Genomic DNA, 12838 nt, shown 5'->3' with positions numbered 1-12838 from the left:
AAGGTATACTGTTAATTAATATAATCATTAGATAATGAAAAATTGTATTTATTGTAATTATTCTCCAACAAGTTCCCCAATAATAGGTTTTATTTCAAAAGCATTTTTCAAACATTTAATTTTGTATTGAACTAAAGAGTTCGTTGCACTTCACATTTCATTCCACTTCTTTGAAGAAAAATGCCACTAAAATCACAAAAAAAGAGAATATTATTATTTGCAATGCAGTTCCTTCAAGCGCTGCGCAACAACCAGAGCAGAAATGTGACATCCATTTATTCGGAGGTAAGACTTTAATTCTGATTGTTTTGCACAGGGCCAAAGACCGATATTTCGGTTTAATTGAAGTTTCTTGTCACTGAACGGACTTTTTTAAATGTTGTGTGAAGACTTTATATTTGAGTCAGATTGCGAATTTCACATTTTTGTTGCCATTTTCAATACCTCTCATTGTGGGCGAGGTTACAATTAGCGCAATGTCCATTAGCATCCGTAAATAACATTGTCCATTGTTTTAAATTTTGCTGGGAGGTTACAACACACACACAAAAAAAAAACAAAAAAAACAAAAAATTGCATTTATATCCGCTCCTCAATTGTAGATACCCCTTACACAGCTGTGTGCAATGAATGAGTGCTGGCTGGTAATTAATTGCACTCCTTGGAGGGAAATGCCATAGGAAGTAGTCTTTAAAACGTGAATGTTTTTCGTTAAGAGACAAAAGTTACTTTAGAAAAAAAGTAATAGTGGGGCTTTTGTTGTTGAACAAAATAAGTACAATGAACATACGTTATCAGATTTGCGCAATGCAGCGTCACACCACCTTTTGATTGTAACACAATATACTATACATCGTCCCGAACCGTGACCAGAGTCGCGAGACGAGCAGAGCACGCCGCCGACGCCCGCTCAGTACAACCGTCCACCCGCTACTACTGTCGACCGACTACTACCTCTCCCGACTCGCGCTACAATATATATAACAACTGTTCCTGGCGACCCGGTGCGTGCCACTACTGTCGTCTGGCGCGGTCCAAGCGCCGACTAGCAGCGAGAAAGAACTCTCTGGTCAGACAGAGATGCTGTCATGCCTCGCCATCGCTCTGGTAATGAATACATACGTGTTGCAGCGTGCGTACCACCGGAACACGCAGTGGCGGAGCCAAAGACTGTGTTGTCGAGGTCGAGTGCGAGTGGGAAGAGAGGCAGCGTCGGCACGGAGATGCAAGCGAGCGCGAGACGCACGGGGGCTGCGGCGTGGCGCGTTTGCGGTCGGCGCCTTTGGTGGCAACGGCCGGGACAAGCAGCGGTGTATGGTGTGGTGCGGGGCGGACAGGGGCGGCGGTGGACGGGGAGGAGGCGGCGCGACGACGGCATGGGGGCGAAAACGGGACGGGGGACGGCGGATGTTGAGAGGTGTCACGCGCGGACAGGACACAGACACAGAGACACACAGATTGGAAAGGGAGGGTGCGCGGTTAGTAGTTGGGAATGTGCGTACCGTGCGGGATGGGAGTGGGCGAGGAACACGGTCGTGGCCCCTGTTTTGGGTGCGTGTGATGACGTCGGTGTGTTGTGGGAAGGGAAGGTGCTGTGGCGGCGGCGCGTAATGGGCGTAGGCCGAAAAGAGAAAGGAACGTGGGCAGTGTGTTGGCAAGCGTCGGTTCGACTGCGACGTTGATGGGCAGGGCAGGGCAGGGCAGGGCAAGGTTAATGGTGGTAGGAGTAGGCGTGTGGGCGCAAAAAATCTGCCGCTGCAGGCGGTGCCGTAACCGCCATGGCGGGAAGGAGAGAGGGCCAAAGAAAGAAAGAAAGAAAGAAAGAAGAAAACAAAAAAAAAAAAACAAAAAAAGGAGGGGGGGGCGAAAGTGGAGAGGCGGTGGTGTGAGAAGGGCGGGGGCGGAAGGAAGGCAGGAAGGACAAGAGGCGAGGCGACGGCTTGCTTTGTGTATCGGTCGGTCTCTGGCTATGCTTCGTTTTCTGCAGCAGGGTCGGTGCGCGGCGTGGCTCGCGGCAGTGGGAACGCCTGGTGGCTGGACGGCCAGCAATGCGGTTGGATGGGCGGCCACAGCACCGCACCTGTGCCCGAGGAGGAGACGCTGGCGGCGGGCCCTGAGGTGAGGCCGGCTCGGCTGGGGCTGGGGCTGTGGATGTGTAGGTGTGCGCCGCTGCTGCAACAACGAGTAAAACGCGAGAAGGAGGGATGGCGGTAGAGAGAAAAAAAAAAAAAAAAAAAAAAAAAAGGTCGTGTTGTGTTGATGCGCAGGCAGACGCGTACAGAGGGACGAGCCCGGTCTGCAGCAGGGTGTGGCCGTGCCGAGTGCAGAGCAGCGGCGGCTCGGTTCGGTTCGGCCCGGCCCGGCCCGGCGGGCCGCGCTGTTGTCGCGGACGTGAGCGCCCCCTGGCGGGTGGCCGGAGGCGGCGCGGCGTGTTGGACGTGTGGCTGGTGGCAGTGCACAATTTGCGAGTGGCTGGCGGTGTGGTGTGGCGGTTGGCGCGTCGGGCGGCGGAGAGGTATGTGTTGCGGGCGCCCTTTGCTGCGCTGCGTCGTTGCGTGTGCCGTACAGGGCGGGCGCTTGTCGACTGTGTGGGCGGTGTGGCGAATTGGCGTGAAACGGCTGCCGAGAGGTGTGTGGTAGCGAGCCGGTCGGTGGTGTCAGTGCGAAGGGGAATGTGCGTGCGTTTGGCGGTTTCGGTGTGCTTTTTGCGGCGTGAGAGTGGGAATTAGTGGGGCCGGCTGTTGTGTTGGTTCCTTGTGTCTTGTGTCGCGTAGCTTGATGGCAACGTGGAAGGACGCCGGTTTCGTTTCGAGCCTTGCGTGTGGTTGTCGACGTTGACTGGTTGGCGTGTGCCGATGCACGTGCATGTGTGGGTCGCGAGTGCGTTTTTGGCTGGCTGTGTGTGTGTGTGTGTGTGTGTTTTTGGGGGGGAAGGGGGAGGCGGTGGTGAAAGTGCAGTCGTTGCCACGGGCGTCGTCGGGTGGGGCTGGGGCTGTGCGTCGTGGCGGAAAGGTGGTAGGTTGCGGGAAGCGAGCCCATCGTTGACGGTGTCGCGTGAGTTGTGAATCGAGTGGGGCGCGGGGCGCGGGACAGGAGCAGCGTGCCGCTGCGTCGTGGTCGTCAGCAGAGGCTGTGCGTGTGCTTGTCCTTTTTGTGGGCGGTTCGTGCGAGGCGTTTTTTTTTTTGTTTTGTGTTGCCCTAGTTGTTAGTTTATTTTGTTTGTGTTTGTTATTTTGAGACGACGACTGGTTGGTGGCGTGCGCGCGAAGTGGCGGTGTGCGCTTCCCGTGTCGTTTGTGTTGTTTGGTTTTTTTGTTTTTGTGTGTTTTTTGTTTTTTGCACTGGGCCCCGGTGGGTGGGTGCGTGTGTGTCGATTGCCGGCTGGCGAAAGGTGCGCCATCGGCGGGGTGGGTCGCCGGCACAAGTAGAGGCGGCGGCGTTGTTGCTGTTGTTGTGTGGTGTTTGTTTTGTTCGGCTGTGTCGGCGAGCTGTGTTGCGGTGCGTGTGAATGGTGGTGCAAAAGTGCTGGCGTTGGGGCTGCGACTGCGACGGCGGCGAGCCGCGGGCGCGCCATTGATAGTGATGTTGTGAACAGCGGCTGTGTACGGTAGTGGTGTTGTTGTAGCACGACGTGCATCCGGGCCGGCGCGGAAAGCGCAGTTGCGGGCGGTTGCCCTTCGGTGCCAGCCATGTCGCGTGAGCGGCGGGTTGCTCTGGTGTCGACACGTGGTGCTCTGGGTTGTTGTGTGGTGCCCTTTGGCCGGTGGGGGTGGTTCGCGTGTGTCTCGTTCGCGCTCGGTGTCTGGTCGTGGTCGTGCTGCTCCCCCGTCTGTCGGCGGTTTCCGACGTCGTCTGTACGTTTTTGTTCGTTTGCGGCGTGCCTGCCGACGTCGTCCCGTCGCGACCTTTCAACCGAAAGTGTGGCGCCCGAAGGTGAACGAACGTAACCCTGACCTCGGCGCTTTACGCTGAGCCGAGCGAACCGAACCGAACCTGTGGTGTGGCGAGGTGAGCTCAGCCTGTGAGCCCCTAACGTCTACGTAAGGTAAGCTGTCCGGCTCACGCCTCACGTTTGAACGCCTTTTTAACCTACGTTTGACGCTTCTCAACCTAGCACTAACCTAACCTAACCTAACCTAACCTAACCTAACCTAACCTAACCTCTGACGCCTGACGTGTTTGAATGCTTAACCTAAGTTTGACGCTTAACCTAACCCAAGTCCCCTTAACCTAACCCACGTCCACCTAACCTAACCTAACGTAGACGTGTAAACGTAATGTGTAACGCGTAACGTGTAAGGTCGGCTGTCGTGTGTGCTTGACGGCAGATTGGGTTGGTCTGTAGATTCGGATTGCGGTTTGCCTCGGTCGAGGGGTTGGGTCGGAAGCGGCGAGGGGCGGCGGCGCCTGTTGCGCAGGCGGCGTCCGTTTGCGGCGGGCAATTGTTGAGAAACGGCTGTGAATGTTGGCGGGCGAGAGGAGGAGGACGGCGCGCGATGTGGCCCGACGGCTGCGGGCCGATCGGGAAACGGCGGGAGGGCGACGGAAGGCGATGGGGCGGCGGAGGCGCGTTTGCACGGCCGTCATCGCCGCACGCCTCGGCTTGTGTGGCTGTGGCGCCGGCCGCGCTGGCCGGGCTGCCGCGGCGACGGTGTGGGAGTTTTGCCGAAGGTTTGGCCATTGTGGCGGGTCGTCGGCTGGGGCTGTGGGGGCGGCATTTGGGCGGGGGCGGCGATTCTCGGCGGGCCGACGCAGGCTGTAGCGCGCGGTAGCTGCAGTTTGGCCGTGGTTTGCGGCGCTGCCGTGGCGACTGGTTGGCGACTGTGGTGTGGCTGTGTGTAGCCCCATCCTCGGTGGTTTGAAAGGCGCGGGCGGTTGTGGCGCAGGTTTGGGGCTGCTCCGCACAGGCTGTCGGACGTTGGGCGGTAGCAAGCGCGGGAGGCGCGGCGCGGCGGCGCGCAGAGTGGCGGCCGCTCTCTCGGCCGTCCGCGCCCGCCCGCGACACTGGCTGGGCCTTGTGATTCTCTGCAGTGTTAACGCAGAAATGCGTCACACACACACACTTATGCACACGCATTCTCTGCTCTGCTGCTGTGCTGTGCTTGCGTGCCTGCCGTCCCACTCGCTCTCGCTGTGTGTTACGCGCGTCGTCGAAATGGCAGATCAGGCGGCTACGAACGAGACTGCTGCGGCACCCGCCGCCACCGGCACTACGAAGAAGGCCAAGTCTGCGTCGTCTGCGAAGAAGCCGCGCGCCAAGCCTGCGCACCCGCGCACCTCTGAGATGGTGACGGCCGCCATCAAGAGTCTGAAGGAGCGCGGCGGGTCGTCGCTGCAGGCGATCAAGAAGTACATAGCCGCGCACTACAAGCTGGACGCGGAGAAGCTGGCGCCGTTTATCAAGAAGTACCTCAAGTCGGCCGTCGTGGCGGGCGAGCTGGTGCAGACGAAGGGGAAGGGCGCGTCCGGCTCGTTCAAGCTTGCCGGCGCCGGCGGCGGGGGGGCGGCCGAGGGCGGCAAGGCTCGTGCTGGCGGTGCCAAGAAGAAGCGCGCCGCTCCGGCCAGCAAGGAGAAGAAGGGCGCCCGTGCGGCCGGCGCAAAGAAGGCTGGTGGCGTGAAGGCGGCGACCGGTCGGAAGGCGGGCGCCGCCAAGAAGGCGTCTGCGGCGTCGGCCGCTCCCGCGGGTGCGAAGAAGGCGGCTGCGGCCAAGCCGGCCAAGGCCAAGTCGCCGTCGAAGGCGAAGAAGGCCGCCAAGGTTCCGACGAAGAAGCCGAAGGCGCCGCGCCCGAAGAAGGCGACGACGCCGTCTAAGGCGAAGGCTTCGCCCAAGAAGAAGAAGTAGAGTAGAGGAGAAAGAGATGGGAGAAAGGAAGGGTTTGGCGCTTGACTCCGTCGTCCCCACCCCCCGTCGTCGTCTAGTGGCGCGCAAGAGACGCGCGGCCCAAAACGGCCCTTCTCAGGGCCATCAAAGCACGTCGGGGAAGGTTTTGATTGTCGTGTTGCGTTTGGTGTGGGTGTCTGTCTGGCGTTTCTGTATGCCCGTGGGGATGCTGTTTGCGTGCCGTGGTGGTTGGATTGCGGGGGTCGGTGGCGGGTGTGGGCGGCGGTAGCGGTAAGCGGTGTTGTTGTTGTTGTTGTTGTTGTCGTGGTTGATTGTCGCCGTGTTTGTGGCGGCGGCCGACGGTTGGTTTTCTGTCACGTTGTTTTGTTTGAATACGTTGGTTGGCTTGCCTGCGTTCGTTCTTCTCGGATGTCTGTCTTGTCGAGTCGAGTCGTGTCTGGTCTTTGTTTTGTTTTGTTCCTTTGTGTGTGTGTGTGTTATGTTTTGCAACGGGGGGCACGTTGAGATGTGGAAGGAGTCGGCGGGGATTTCGGTGGCGTGTAGAGCGAGCGAGCGCGCCTGCCTGGCCGTTGGCCGTCGGAGTGGAGTGCGGGTTTTTTTGTTTTCGAAACGAAAGCGGCGGCCGGCCAGCCACCCGTGCGGTGTGACGTCGGCCGTTGGGTATTGTGCGCTTTGAGCGCCGGGGAGGGATGATGTGTGATTGTTGCGCGCTGCTAGCAGGCAGGCAGAGTGAGCGGGTGTGGCGGACGGACGGGAAGTGGTGGTTTTTGTTTTTGGGTTGCGGGGCGAGAGGCAGGCGACCGACAAAGTTTGCTCGCGACGGAGAGATGTTAGTGGCCCTGAAAAGGGCCGTTTTTGTTTGTGCGGTGCGGTGCCGCGGCGCGGTTTAGGCGCGCTCGCCGCGGATGCGGCGCGCGAGCTGGATGTCCTTGGGCATGATGGTGACGCGCTTGGCGTGGATTGCGCACAGGTTGGTGTCTTCGAAGAGGCCGACGAGGTAGGCCTCGCTGGCCTCCTGCAGGGCCATGACTGCGGAGCTCTGGAAGCGCAGGTCGGTCTTGAAGTCCTGGGCGATCTCGCGCACTAGGCGCTGGAATGGCAGCTTGCGGATGAGCAGCTCTGTGCTCTTCTGGTAGCGCCTGATTTCTCGCAGGGCGACGGTGCCCGGCCTGTAGCGGTGGGGCTTCTTGACGCCTCCGGTGGCGGGCGCGCTCTTCCTCGCCGCCTTGGTGGCGAGCTGTTTGCGCGGCGCCTTTCCGCCGGTGGACTTGCGGGCCGTTTGCTTTGTGCGGGCCATGGCGGTAGCGGTAGCGGAGCGGCGTGCGTGGAGGTTAGGTGCGGCGCGGCGTCCGGTGCTGCCTTGACAACGGGCCCGCGCGCCTCCGTGCTGCGCTTATATGCCCTCGGTTGCGCGTGGTGGGGGGAGGGCGGGCCAGAGTCTATATAGGGGGGCGGCGGGCGCGCTGGGCGCAGACCGTAGCCGACTCGCCAGCCGCTGCAGCTGCTGTTTGTGCACGTTTTGCTTTGCCCGAGGAAGGAAGGATGACAGGCCGCGGCAAGGGAGGAAAGGGGCTCGGCAAGGGTGGCGCCAAGCGGCACCGCAAGGTGTTGCGCGACAACATCCAGGGCATCACGAAGCCCGCCATCCGCCGCCTGGCTCGCAGGGGCGGCGTGAAGCGCATCTCTGGTCTGATCTACGAGGAGACCCGCGGGGTGCTGAAGGTGTTCCTGGAGAACGTGATCCGCGACGCGGTGACGTACACTGAGCACGCCAAGCGCAAGACTGTGACGGCCATGGACGTGGTGTACGCCCTGAAGAGGCAGGGGCGCACCCTGTACGGTTTCGGCGGTTAGGCTGCGTCGCAGCGGGCGCTGGCCTTCCCGCGGCCGTGCTTGTGGGTGGGAGAGACTAGAAAACGGCCCTTTTCAGGGCCACCACACTGTTCGGAAGTTGAAAAGTGCGAAAGAGTCTGTGTTGTTGCTGCGCGTGTGCGCTGTGTTGTTTGTTTGTTTGTTTGTTTCTTTCTTTCTTTCCGTTTTGAGCGACGTGATGTGACTGGGAGGGGAGAAGGAAAGGAAACGTGTCATGTGGCTGGCTGTGTGTGGAGCTGCTTCGTTTGTGTGTTTGTTATTGTGTGTCTTTGTATCGATCGCGACGGAGATGGCGGGCTGTGTGTTGTTGTGCGAGAGGCGGTGATTATTTGCTTGCGTGGTTTGGCTCTGTGTGTTTGTTTGCGGCGGCGTTGGGGTTTCCGAGGCAAGGCGTGTGGGCATAGGCGGCCGGATCAGCTGTTTCGTTCGTGTCGACGGCCGTTGCGCGCGGGAGTGGAGGGCGGTGTGTCGACACGCCTCCCTTTAACAATGGTCATTATTGCTGCCGTTGTCGGTTTGGAAGGCGACTGCGACCGTGCAAAATGTGTGTGTGTGTGTGTGTGTGTGTGTGTGTGTGTTGGGCCACACGGGCTGTGTGGACGACAAGATGGCGGACGTGCGCCGGCGGCGGCTGTGCTGTGACAGTGCAAAGTTAAAACAAAACAAGGTGCGGCGAGGACGACTGAAATTTTGCTTTGGACGTAGGTTTGTGTGGTGGCCCTGAAAAGGGCCGATTGTTGTGGGCCGAGCCGGCAAAGCGCGTTGCGTGCAGGGGAGCACGCGGCGCTGCGATTGCCTGGCCTCCTTTAGGCCTTCTTCTCGGTCTTCTTTGGCAGCAGGACGGCCTGGATGTTGGGCAGGACACCACCCTGTGCGATGGTGACGCCCGACAGGAGCTTGTTGAGCTCCTCGTCGTTGCGGATGGCAAGCTGCAGGTGGCGCGGGATGATGCGCGTCTTCTTGTTGTCGCGGGCCGCGTTTCCGGCCAGCTCGAGCACCTCAGCCGCGAGGTACTCCATGACGGCGGCGAGGTAGACGGGCGCCCCGGCGCCGACGCGCTCTGCGTAGTTTCCCTTGCGCAGGAGGCGGTGGATTCTGCCGACCGGGAACTGGAGCCCAGCCCTGCTTGAGCGGGACTTTGACTTGCCCTTGACTTTGCCTCCCTTTCCGCGTCCGGACATGGCGATGGGCTAGCGACGGTGCACACGAAACGGAAACGAAAACGACCGGTGCGAGCGGCAGCGAGTCGAGCAGCGGAGTGCGTGCCGGCGCGCGGCCTCCTTTCATCTGGACTGGGTGTGGAACATCCCAGGCTATCGTGAATGTAGGGTTTACCGAGAGGCATTTCCTACCAAGGCTGCAGGGTGTGGTTGGCGGTGGACAGCGCGTATGATAACTGGAAATCGCTGAGAGGAAGAAGTGGTGGTGAGTCTTCTGGGCTGACCTGATTATTCGATCAGGGCAACGGGCCGCCTGTAGTGGTCGTGATGGTCATTATGTCGTCCTAACCTCCGGACGAGGGGATTGTCTGAAGTGCGGGTGGCATTATAAAACCGGCGCGCTGCGTCTTGAAATCTCTCCCGGACGAGGGGTTCCTCAGCCGCCTGATGGAGGGGGCGATGAGGGAAATCACGCGGAACATGGTAAACTCGGCGCAAGAGCTTGTTTTGTAGTTGCTGGAGCCTCTGAATATGGGAGGGGGCAGCATTGCCCCAGACTTCACAGGCATAGTCCATGACCGGACGAATGCACGTACGATAGATATGCAGTCCGTTGGCGACAGGGAGCGAGGAAGTTTCGTTGAGCATGGGGTACAATGCCCCAGCCCTCTGAGATGTCTTCCGGTGTACAGCGGTGACGTGAGCCTTCCATGTCAGGGTGCGATCGAGAATGACCCCGAGGTAGGTGGCAGTCGTGGTCCAGGTGATGGCCTGATTACAAAGCACCAGTGGTGGCACTTCAGGTGGGAGACGGCGAGTGAGGAGCATCGCCTGAGATTTGGCGGCGTTGAAGCCGATCCGCCAGTCGGCGGCCCAGCGCTCGAGGTCCTGCAGAGCAGCTTGCAGACGTCGGAGGACGGCGTCGATGTTGCGATGGCGCGAGAAGAGGGCCGTGTCATCAGCATAGATGGCACGACCAACCCTCGGGGAAATCGGCAGGTCAGAGGTGTAGACAGCATACAATATCGGGCCCAGAACGCTCCCTTGGGGCACTCCAGCAAGGACTGGGCGAACAGAGGAAGACGTGCTGCCAACTCGGACGACAAAAGTACGGCCCTCAAGGTAGTTGCCGAGTAGGCGGACGAAGCACGAAGGGATGCCGAGATGGAACAACTTGAAGAGCAGGCCGTGGTGCCAGACGGTGTCAAAGGCCTTGGACACATCGAGCAGGACAAGGCCGCAAAACTCCCGATTGTTGAACGCCAATGTCGCCTCCTCGACGACGCGGAGCAACTGTTGAGTGGTGGAGTGGTGCTGGCGGAAGCCAAACTGTTCCCGAGGAATGATATTGTCCTGGTGGAGCAGCCGGCCGAACCTAGAGAGGAGGATTCTCTCGAAAACTTTACTCAACGTCGGGAGGAGACTGATGGGGCGATAATGCTCTGGTACTGTCCTGTTTTTGCCCGGCTTCGGGACCGCCACGACGACAGCCTTCTTCCAAGCGTCTGGGTACTGCAGCTGGTGAAAGATGGCGTTGAAGAGAGCGACCACATACAGGATGGCAATCCTGGGCAGCATGCGGAGGACTCTCCCGTCAACGTTGTCGTGCCCCGGGGCCTTCGTCTGGGGAAGTCGGCGAAGATGGTCAGTGACCTCCCTTTCCGATGTTGGGACAATGGTGGCGTCACCGTGATCGCCGTGGAGGAAGGCAGCAAGTCTGGTCTCCACTGTGCGGACGTTCTCGTTGTCGACCGGCGCCGCAAGGGGCCGGAAGTTGGCCTCAAAAGTCGACGCCAGGGCCTCGGCTTTAGCGGCGGGCGTGTAAGCAGGTCCATCGGTAGTTGTGAGCGGCGGCATGTGTGGGCGGTGCCGTGTGAGGGAACGGACCAACTCCCACGTGTCGGCCCCAGGATCAACTGAGGCAAGCTTCTCCTCCCACCGGCGGATACGGTGAGCAGCAAGGGCAGCCTTGATGACGCGGCGGAGATGATTGATGCGCCGCTTCAGCACGGGCTGGCGTGTTTCATGCCAAACTCTGTTCAGACGGTTTCGTTCTCGGATAAGGTCCCGTAAGTCTGCAGGGAGTGCTGGAGCTGCCACTGAAGAAACCCGTGGAGGCGTAGTGGAGTCAGCAACAGCCGTGGTGAGAGCCGCAGTCAGCGTGTTAAGAGTAGCGTTGACATCCGTGTCCAGTGGAGGTGGCTCATCCGGGAGGCGTTGCAGAGCAAGCTGCCGGAAGCGCGGCCAGTCGGTCTTCCGGGTGTCGAGCTTCGCCGCTGGTGGAAGCGGAGTGACATGTAGTCGAAAGAGCACCGGCAAGTGGTCGGAGCTCAAGGCGTGGAGAACGTCGGGGGTGACGAACCAGTCGACACCCTTGACGAGACAAATGTCCAAAACGTCGGGAGCAGAGCCGTTCGAAGGGTAGTGCGTCGGCTCAGCAGGTCCATACACAGAAGCCCGGGCCCTCTCAGCAGCATGATAGAGCCGCCTCCCACTGACGTTCAGCGTCCGAGAATTCCAGAGCTGGTGCTTGGCATTCAGGTCTCCAGCGAGGAAGAGCTTGACCCCAGCACGAAGGAGAGTGTCGGCATCATGGACGGTGAGGTGGCCTCGTGGCGGCCGGTACACGGAGAGGAAGATGACCGTTCCAAGGGACGTCTCCACTGCAACGGCCGTGGCTTCACAGGAGTCCAACCTCGGCAGAGGGACACGATAGTGCCGGAGTGTCCGCTTGACATAGATGGCTGTCCCACCGCCAGCCGTCAGCCTGTCGTCGCGATAGCAGACGTAATTCGGGGCGTTCGCTCGAAGTCCAGGTTTGAGGTGTGTCTCGGTGAGGAGACACACATCCACGCTGTAATCCTGGAGGAACTGCCGGAATTCGAGAAGCGCAGGGAAGAGGCCATTCGCGTTCCACGTTACAGCCGTGAAGGTCTGGTGGCGCCTAAGGTTGTGAGCCATGGCCAGCGCGTGCCGGCGCAGCCGGGGTGGGGGTGGTTTATGGGCTCGGGTGCGGCGGCCGGTTGCGCGCGCGCCCCATTGGTCGGCGGCCGCAACAGGGCGAGCTGGTAAAGGTGCGGCGGCGGCTGGCGGCGGGTGCCACTGTGTGGGGAGACGCTGACTAGAGCGGAGCGCTTGCTACTGGTGTTGCTGCTGCCGTACGTTGGTTCGAGATGCCGCCCAAGACTAGCGGGAAGGCCGCCAAGAAGGCTGGCAAGGCGCAGAAGAACATTTCGAAGGGCGACAAGAAGAAGAAGCGCAAGAGGAAGGAGAGCTATGCCATCTACATCTACAAGGTGCTGAAGCAGGTGCACCCTGACACGGGCATCTCGTCGAAGGCGATGAGCATCATGAACAGCTTCGTGAACGACATTTTCGAGCGCATTGCGGCCGAGGCTTCTCGCCTGGCGCACTACAACAAGCGCTCGACCATCACGTCCCGCGAGATCCAGACCGCTGTGCGGCTGTTGCTGCCTGGCGAGCTGGCCAAGCACGCCGTGAGCGAGGGCACGAAGGCGGTGACCAAGTACACGAGCTCCAAGTAAGGAGGTGGCTCTGGAATGGAAGGAAGGATGGAGAAGGCTCCTCCGTTGCGAGAGCGGCAAAACGGCCCTTTTCAGGGCCACCAACTTGCCTTTTGCGGGAAGGGCGGAATTGTTGTTGTTGTTGTTTGTGTGGACGGCTGTGATGTATGTGTGCATTTTGATTGTGGGTGGGGGGGCGCGTCAAAGCGTGTTGCGCGGGGTACGGCCACGAGGTTGGTCGCCGTGGCGTGGAATGGTGGCACGCCTCGTTGGCGTGGTTTTTGACCCATTGGTGTTGTTGGTGTGTGTGTGTGTGTGTGTTACCCGTCTGCGAGGGGGGACAGTGCGATCGGCGACTTTTGTGTCACCGTAACGACGGCCGTTTGCGGGTTTGTTTTTTTTGCACATCATACATGGCGAGGGTGAAATGTGAAATGTTT

Source organism: Schistocerca americana, unplaced genomic scaffold (assembly GCF_021461395.2).
Source record: "Schistocerca americana isolate TAMUIC-IGC-003095 unplaced genomic scaffold, iqSchAmer2.1 HiC_scaffold_52, whole genome shotgun sequence".
Lineage (NCBI taxonomy): Eukaryota > Metazoa > Arthropoda > Insecta > Orthoptera > Acrididae > Schistocerca > Schistocerca americana.
The sequence above is the reverse complement of the archived record's forward strand: the minus strand, read 5'-3'. Positions refer to the sequence as shown.